Raw genomic sequence first — 7,243 nt, 5'->3', positions numbered from 1 at the left:
TATATAACAATACGGATGGTATTGTCAACCCTGCTGTGGCAGCCCAGGTGTCCAGATGCCATCAGGCTGGGAAGAGACCTAACAGGGCAGGCCAGCAACGGCCCAAGGTGTACATGCGTTGTTGCTTGTTCAAGGAAATGACCGACAGCATGTGCCTCAGGAGGCTCCTTCTCAACAACGGGACTGGCACCTCGTGGAGGAGGAGAACACATGCTCCCAGTGGCTGTGGTGAATGTGAATACAGTTAATTCACCAGTTATGTTCTATGTTATTGACCCTGTGGGTTTTATCTGTGGGCCATTGTATGGCTTCACCCACAGGGGGAGATGTTGGAGGAGGTTGGAGCATGTACGGGCTCCGCCCATGGCTCCGCCCCTTTGAAGGAGTATAAGAGTAGCTGGCCTGTGGGACTGTCCTCAGTATGTACCAGTCGCAGGCAGGCAAAGTTAATAGTTAATTAAAACCACTGTTTTACTCCGACACGAGTCCTTGAGTGAATTGATGGTCGCATCAGTAGCCATGAAGCCCACTGCAACCCTGAACTTTTATGCCACCCGTTCATTCCAGGACCCGAGTGCGAAATTGTGCGCCCAATCACAACCGAAAGCCCACAAGTGCATCCATGAAGTCACGGATGCCCTGTATGCCCAGGCAGCTGACTAAATCAACTTTGAGCTGGACCCCCAAGCCCATCAAGATGCCCGGGCAGCAGGATTGCCCACCATCGCCGGTTTGCCCCAGGTGCAGGAGGTAATGGCACACGTGTCACCTTGCGCACACCGGCGCGTCAGAGAGCACCCTTCATTAACAGGAAAGGGGTCCACTCCCTGAATGTTCAGCTTGTGTGCGACCACCAGCTCCGGATCATGCGCGTATGTGCATGTTTCCCAGGGACTGTGCGTGACAGCTACATCCTGGGACACTCAGAGATCCCAGCGACTTCTAGGGTCACCCCAGGATGACGTTTGGCTCTTGGGTGATAACCGCTGAGGTCTTGGTTGCTGACGCTAGTACGGAGGCCGGACACTGAGGCGTGGCCCGGTATAACGAGGCCATGTTGCCACCATGTTGTCACTGTGTGGTGCGTCGGATTGCTGAAAATGCAGTCCCGATGCTTGGACTGCCCTGGTAGTGCACTGCTGTACACCCCCAGAGGGCCTCCCGCATTGTGGTGGTCTGCTGTGCCCTCTACAACATGTCACAGCTGTGGGGTGATGCACTGGAGGAGGAGGGACCCACGGCCTGGTATGAGGAGGATGAGGAGGGGCCGGACGAGCCCAAGGAGGACGCTCGGGAGCAGCTGGAGAAAGAAGGGCAGGCGGCGGCAAGGGTCCACCATGCCTGGAGAGCCAGGGAAGCCCTCATCCTCACCCGCCTCTCATAGGGTGAGGCTTTGTCCATCAGCTCCCCCCTCCCCACAATCCCCCCTCCCCTTCTAATCCCCCCTTCCACCCAAATCCCTCCTTCCCCCCTGCAACCTCCCCCTGATCACTCCTTCCCCCCATTAATCACCCTGAATCCCCACCCACCCATTTCCCATTTCAGCCCCCATTCCCTGACCCCTCTTCACAACTCCGCTGTTCCACCCTCCCAGCGTCTGTATAACATCACTCCAGGGTGATGGGCCTGTGTTAGCAATGTCAATCGGTCAATGTACAAAGCAGGAGAGTGATGATAACCCGCTGTGAGGATGATAACTCGCTGTGAGGTAAGCTCTGGTGCTCCTCATTCAATTCCATAGTCTGACTCCTATCTTTCTTCTGATAGCACGCTCACACCAGTCACCTGCATGTGGAATGCATCAGAGGTTCCTGATCGAGGACACTGTGCCCGGGGGGGGGGGGGGGGGGGGGGGAGCAGAGGTCAACAGGGGGTGGAGATGCAGGGAGGCCCACTGTGAAGATTAATGTGACAGAGGCTTCACATCTATCAGGTGTAATATGTTTTAATTGTGAATATTCAGAACCTTCATTGTCCCCAGCTTCAGATGGTACCCCCAACCCGTCCCCCCAGTGCCCATTCAGTCACCCTCAATCTTCATAGAATCATAGAATCGTAGAATTTACAGTGCAGAAGGAGGCCATTCGGCCCATCGAGTCTGCACCGGCCCTTACAAAGAACACCCTACTGAAGCCCATGTATCTACCCTATCTCCGTAACCCAGTAACCCCCAATTAACATTTTTTGGACACTAAGGGCAATTTAGCACGGCCAATCCACGTAATCTGCACATCTTTGGACTGTGGGAGGAAACCGGAGCGCCCGGAGGAAACCCACGCACACACGGGGAGAATGTGCAGACTCCGCACACACAGTGACCCAGCTGGGAATCGAACCTGGGACCCTGGAGGTGTGAAGCAACAGTGCTAACCACTGTGCTACCATGCTGCCCAATCTTCTTGAGTTTCCATGCTCTGCCGTCTAGGTGTGTCCCCAGGATGCACATTGGAGGTGCGGGCAGCCAGTTGCTTCTCAAGCCCTTTGACACCCCTGGCAGGTGTGAACGTGGAGCCGGAGTGCCCTGGCCGACTCTCTGGTGTCACAGCATCGCCGTGCCACCCTGTCCTGCCCGCTGACCATCGCCGTGCCACCCTGACCTGCCCGCTGACCATCGCCGTGCCACCCTGTCCTGCCCGCTGACCATCGCCGTGCCACCCTGTCCTGCCCGCTGATATTGAGACCCGCAAGGTTTCAGGAGGGGGGATTTCAATGGGGTGGAGATTGCCTTTGTATCCCTGGTGGAAGGCACCGGATCGACCTCCAACGCTCCCTCATTCTGAACAATGCCTGTGGGGCCCTGTGTCTCCATGGGATGGAGAGGCAGCTGGAGTGAGCTCCAGAGGCCCCTGCATCATCAGACTCTGCCAGTCCTGGCGCCTCCCCATTGTCTGCACCATGGCGTTGATGCCCTCAGCGATGCTGCTCAATGACTGAGCCGCATTCTGGAGTGTCTCCCCAATGTCCACCTGTGTCTGGGACTTGTCCCCCAGCAACTGGGACATGCTGTCGAGGCCCTCAGCCATGGTCGTTATTGACTGAGCAACACCTTGGACACCGCCCTCATGATGCTGACATTGGGCTGCAGGCTTTCCACCACAGTTGTTGGCCTCAGTGACATGCTTTGCTGGCATGAGCTCCTGCACCCGTAGCCTTTCAGACTCCTCCAATTGGCTATGCACTCTCAGGAATGTCGCTGATGTCCCTTTCTGAATCTCATGGTTGTTCTTAGCATCTGTATCAGCTCCGGGGTAACCTTGTCCAAGGCGCAGTATCTGACTTGGACCCAGCTGAGTCCTGGGATCCAGCAGACCTCCGACGGCTGACTCCCTTTGATGTTTCAGCCTCCAGCTGATGTGCTTTGGCATCTGTGTGGTGCTCACCAGATTGTGCCCCAGAAGCCTGTCCATTTGTGTCGCCCATCGAGGTGTGTGTGCTGTGTTGCCGGAGGATGGGGATGACAGCTATGAATCGGTTCTCTCTTCTGAGGTGTTTTCTTGGGTGGCGGGGGGGGGTGGCGATTGTGGTTGGCCCGAACCCATCAACTGGTGACCCTGCGAGAGAATGGAAATGTGGTCAGTCTGAGGGATCGGCCATTTTGCCTGACATGAACAACTCACTTGAGACAGAGCATCTGGGTGAAGAGGAAGTAGATCTTCACCTCTGCGGCGCAGGCCAATCTCGCAGTTGGTGACTGCTCTCTCCTCGGACAACTCCACAATTTCCAGGGCCCGTTCCTCATAGGAGGTGAGGATTCTTGTGCCCGGCACCCTGCCGCCCGTCTGGGCCTTTTCCCACGTATGACGTGCTAACGGCTCCGGCGGGGACAGAGAGAGGGCATTGTGAGCAACAGGCCTGATGCATCATGGGGGATTGTTGGCATGTGTGGGCCCCGCTCCTGGGTGTCCGTGGTTTGTGCTGGTGAGTACCGCGGTCTGCTGGGGCACAGGTGTGATAACAGGTGCGGGGGGCGGGGGTGCGAGGTGTCAGCCGCTGACTCGTTGGCTGGGCTGGGGGGGAGGAGAGGGGGTTGGTGTGGTGGGGGGAGGTCAAGGTGGCGGCAGGGAGGACCGATGCCAGGGGGCCGGTGTCAACTTACTCGTGCGGCCGCTGGAGATCGGTGGTCTTCTTCCTGCACTGGACGGGGGTCCTCCTGGTCACACTGCCCAAACTGATGGCCAATGGCACTGCCTTCCAGGTAGCATTGGCAGTCCTGTGGCTGGTCCTCCAGCCCCCTCGGAGGGACAGGGTGTCTCGTCTTGACACCACGCGCCCAGCAGCATGGCCAGGTTGACATCACCGAAGCGTAGTAGCATGGCTGCGTGCTCACTGGAGTGTATCCAGAGGGAGCATTTATGAACAGCTTCCCCTTTTTATTGGGGAGCAACAAGGCGCAGTCCAAGTGAATCAGCTAGCGGGGCAGTCATAGAACATAGAACATACAGTGCAGAAGGAGGCCATTTGGCCCATCGAGTCTTCACCGACCGACTTAAGCCCTCACTTGCACCCTATCCCCGTAACCCAGTAACCCCTCCTAACCTTTTTGGTCACTAAGGGCAATTTATCACGGCCAATCCACCTAACCTGCACGTCTTTGGACTGTGGGAGGAAACCGGAGTACCCGGAGGAAACCCACGCAGACACGGGGAGAACGTGGAGACTCCGCACAGACAGTGACCCAGCAGGGAATCGAACCTGGGACTCTGGCGCTGTGAGGCCACAGTGCTATCCACTTGTGCTACCGTGCTGCCCTGGTATTTTTGCCATGAAGCCCATAGGGGATCCTTTCCGGCTGTAAGTGCCATTAGATGCTGGCCATGGTCTCACCAGCTCCGCCATCTTGAAGTCGCGTCCGATATTTCACTTAGAACTTCTCCCGTTAAATCGTGCCCAGTATTGCTCCATATCTGATTAATCTGCAGCATTTGGTTGGATGGATCCATTAACACACCAGCTGTTGGCCACAAAATGTTCACATGCTTTGCATTTGCAGAAATGTCGACATACTGGAATGATGAAAATTCTTGAGGTAATATTCCCCCTGTCTCCAGCCCCCATCCCTCCAGACCCCCCCCCCCATCTCCAAAACCCCGGCCCCCTGCCTTTACGGTTACAGTTATGATCTCTGAGGCAATGTGCCTCTGAGGGAAGATTTTCCTGGCAACATCAAGGCTGATAGAAATTTGAAATAAAGTGACTGTGGTTACCACTGAAATTAATGATTTAAAAATGTCAATGGGCAATGTCCCCAGTAATGAAGTAAGTTGGCTTTTGACAATTCCAGGACTTGGCACATTGGTGATCAGAAAAGCAGAGGAGAAATTCTGACCAGCCGCAATTCTATCAATTCACCACCCACCCAAATATTGCCTCCCTTGCTGTCACGTTCCCCCTGCCCCAGATATTAAATTAAATCTAACCTGCATGTTCATAGTGAAATATTGAATAGAATATTATCATAAGCTTTTGGACAAACAATAATTTGTAAATGGAAAACTAAGAATCTGAAGGGACCTGTTGATGAATTATGTGTCGGAGGAAATTTGTTTCTGAGTTTAATGGTGGCCTATGTTTGGCTTTGAGGAACAAGCTGAGAGATTGCAGGAAAGGATAACTATTACAATATGTAACTTGGCAAAACTAAGCAACATCTTATTTTTACTTGACACGGTTGCGTTTTGTGCTTACAGCTAAATATTTTAACGAAGATTTCCTTCACTGCCTGCATTTCACCGACCACCAAACAGGTGATTCTGTTTCCTACCTGCCCTTTAGATAAGCCACCTATTTACTTCTGCCGTCACCTTTGAGCAGTTGTTGATGCACAGTTATCGGATTTCTTTTACATTGTATTGGAATTGTTTTCCCGCTACAGCAACACTAGGGTGTGAACTTTTTCCCAGGAGAGCTAATTCCAGGATTGTTCCTCCTGACTGCTCCGGACCCTACCTAATTCTGCCCAGTTTTTCATCCACCACAGACCCTCCTAACCCACCGTCTGCAGTGCACAGGAGTGCCGTTATCAGAGATGGTGTTTGCCAGATTGTGGGTGTACTAGTAATGGCGCTTCTTCCAAAGGACTTTGCTCCTCATATTCTGCTGTGGCTTGACATGGAGCTGGAAAGTGGAGAGAGAGAGATGGGTCAGCAGTTAGCAGCAAGGCGAAGCAGCTCCCAGATGTGTGGCAGCTCCATGCAGCGCCAGGACGGCGGGCAGAATGTATGACGGAGAAAGCACGGTGAGAAACGAGGAGAGGATGGACATACAGCTTGCCGGATCTTTGCTCGCGACGTGTCACTTGTCAAACTTCAGGGCAACACTTTGCCTGCTAAATCCATGGCAGTCTCTTCCATAGGCATGAGCACTAAGAGACACTGCTCCTGTGTTTGGCTGGTCTCTTATTCATTGTGTACCAGCTGGTCCTGAAGATGTGTGTGTGTCGGGGTTTAGACGGTGTATGAAAAAAGCAGAAAGTGTGAGAGGTGAGGTGTATAATTGTGGAGACAGTGGAAGGTTTTGAGTATGGCAGCTGAAGGAGATGCCAGTGTTGTGTGTTTGGAGGGAATAATGGAGATGAGGGAGGGAACATTGGCAAACGCGGAGGCTGTATATCGTGTTGGACTTATTTAATCAAATCATCAAATTGTTTACGTACAGATACCTGAGGCCGGATTCTCCGTTCCTGTGTCTTAGTGCTGACGCCAACGGATGATTCATGGAGTTCCACGACGGAAAAATTGGCGCCACTCCCTCACCAATTCCGCTACTGGTGAGGGGCTAGCACCGGTGGTGTATGGAACACCCGCGGAACATGCGAAAAACGGTGGGAGAATCGGCGGGTCCATGCTGGACCCACGCAGGGCTGACAAGCTGCAGTCGCGCACGCCTATACCCCCCCACCACATGCACTGATCGCCCCCGAAGAGATGGTGCCGATTGTGCTGGACCGCGTAGCCATCCACCCCGACCCCACAGCCCGCCTCCCGGCCACCCCCCACTACTCCCCCCAGCCCTGGCAGAAGCCCCCCACCGCCCCCGGCCAGTGGCACAACTGTCAGTGCAATGTGACGGTGCTGGACGGTGTCCGTCCGCCCTCTCTCTCGCTCTCCGCAGCCACCACGCCTGGCTCACGACTATTGAGACCGCACATGGCCCGCGTCGTCAGGAACACGGCCAATCGGAGGTAGAGTATCGCGGGTGGGCCCGATAACGTGATGCAAAGGCGGTTGCAACAAGCGCGGCGCAC

The sequence above is a fragment of the Scyliorhinus torazame genome, chromosome 15 (genome assembly GCF_047496885.1).
Source record: "Scyliorhinus torazame isolate Kashiwa2021f chromosome 15, sScyTor2.1, whole genome shotgun sequence".
In the NCBI taxonomy this organism is placed as follows: domain Eukaryota; kingdom Metazoa; phylum Chordata; class Chondrichthyes; order Carcharhiniformes; family Scyliorhinidae; genus Scyliorhinus; species Scyliorhinus torazame.
Note: the sequence above shows the minus strand (reverse complement) of the source record.